General features: G+C 29.0%; 1 non-coding gene across 1 annotated transcript; it reads right to left on the bottom strand.

Moving 5' to 3' along the window:
• Positions 1-550: 550 nt before the first annotated feature.
• On the bottom strand, positions 551-623 carry TRNAR-ACG (transfer RNA arginine (anticodon ACG)). Its single transcript has one exon. It is a non-coding gene; the product is annotated as a tRNA-Arg (tRNA).
• Between the last annotated feature and the right edge of the window lie 1,694 nt (positions 624-2,317).

Raw genomic sequence — 2,317 nt, 5'->3', positions numbered from 1 at the left:
GATGATTAATTAAGCCATATGATTTACTAACATTAATATTACAAAGCATATGATTTAATATTAATAAAACATTTTAGATGATTAATATTATTAAAGTATACTAATTAAAGCACTATATGTTGATGATTAATTAAACCATATGATTTACTAACATTAATATTACAAAGCATATGATTTAATATTGATAAAACATGATATGATGATGTCCAAATACTAAACGTGAAAACATTACAAAGCATTTGATTTAATACTAATTAAAACACTATATGTTGATGATTAATTAAGCCATATGATTTACTAACATTAATATTACAAAGCATATGATTTAATATTAATAAAACATTTTAGATGATTAATATTATTAAAGTATACTAATTAAAGCACTATATGTTGATGATTAATTAAACCATATGATTTACTAACATTAATATTACAAAGCATATGATTTAATATTGATAAAACATGATATGATAATTAATATTGTTAAAGTTTAATATAACATTATATGATGATTAATATTATTAAAGTTCACATGTTAAAAGCAGTTAAACGACTCCACTGGGGATCGAACCCAGAATCTCTGGTTTCGTAGACCAGCGCCTTATCCATTGGGCCATGGAGTCAAAGATGAATATGACGTTTCTTACGATATCTGGAATAATTTAATAGCACAGTTGTTTGAGATGAATAATCCAAAAAGCTAAAAACAAAGTGACATGTCCTATTATCATTTTGTTAAAAAAATCCATGAACACGTCACGAGAAACTCATTACTATTCACGCTGGACAGCTGTGTACAGCTTGGCACAATAACGCCACTTCAATAATTCATGGAAATATATGACATATAAAATGTGAAAACTCACAATTATTGTTGTATTTCGTGAAACAGACCCTTGTACGGGGTATGCCACGCTGTTAAGGTGGCCTTGTGACTTTATCTGTCTTTTGATGGTTATTTAATAAATTTGGATTTTCCTTTTTTTTTTTTAATTTGGGATTTTTAATTATTTTAAACAATTTTGGAAGTTTTAAAAGGTGGATGACTTTATATGTCTTTTGAGGGGTATTTAATAAATTTGGGGTTTTTTTTGGTTGGGGGGTGTAAATTTTTTTAAACAATTTTGGAAGTTTTAAAAGGTGGAGAGCTATTTTAAGGCTATTAAAATTTATTCAATTTTATATAATTATATGCAGAGGCATTATGTTAAAGATATTGTAACTTAATGTGATATAACAATTTGTGAATAAAAATAAAAACTAAATAAAAAGATTATTATAATGTAATGTAAATATTTTAATTTGGTTAAAATAAAATAAAAAAATAAAAATGATTCATGGTATTGAGAATTTATGGTATTCATGTGGAGGGGAATTAAACCAATCTAGATCCATTTTAACTTTTGATCTACCAAGAGTTTAGAAGGATCGAGTCTCTTGAGATGCAAACCTCTTTTAGAGTGAAAAGAGATTTGGTCTCTCAGTCGCCCTTGGTAAATCCAAAATTAAAATGGATCTTGGTTGGTTTTAGTACTAATATGTTATAATTAAATAAATCATTTTCCTATACAAAATTGTGGTTGACTCCAATATAAACTTAACTTAATTTAATAATTAAAAAAAAAAATTAAAGAGTTAGTGAAATAGCTTTTCTTTTTTCAATTACTACATTATTTTTAAGTTAAATTTAGTTTAGCCCACAAGGCTTTGGATTGATGGTGAATGGGTGCATTATTAAGGCACTCCTTGCGATAGGTCATTGGTTCAAATCCCCGGTGGGTGCTTACCTACCAAAAAAAAAAAAAAATAGTTCATTTATTAAATAGAAAGAATAGTATAATAATATTTTTTTAACACTAAAATTATGTTTAAGTTTCTTGTATGGAGGGTGAGAAGGGATGATATAATGGAGCGAGCTTATGTCCATCATCACTCTATGGAATAAATGGAAAAGACTCACCACATCTTTCCCAATCATATACCCTATATGAGCTACCTCTCAGTTATAGTAGTTGCTATGAATGTTTTCATGTTCCAAGATGAACTATTTATGTAACCTCGTCATTGTTGCCTTGTGTTTGCTCTATATGAGCTACCTCTCAGTCATAGTAGTTGCTATGAATGATTTCATGTTCCAAGATGAACTATTTATGTGACCTCGTCATCGCCGCCTTGTGTTTGCTTATTCTCGGATGCTATAGGTTACACTCCCCTCCTAGTCATGAGGGAGTTTACTTTCTTCTTCACACCTCCCCTCTGTAGCATGGACATTCCAACCATCTTGCACTCCATCACCAACTTCTCCATAATGGATAAC

This window comes from Pinus tabuliformis, chromosome 7 (genome assembly GCF_031772625.1).
Source record: "Pinus tabuliformis cultivar Carrire ecotype Pingquan chromosome 7, CPIR1, whole genome shotgun sequence".
Taxonomy (NCBI): Eukaryota; Viridiplantae; Streptophyta; class Pinopsida; order Pinales; family Pinaceae; genus Pinus; species Pinus tabuliformis.
Note: the sequence above shows the minus strand (reverse complement) of the source record. Positions and strands in the feature narration are given on the sequence as shown.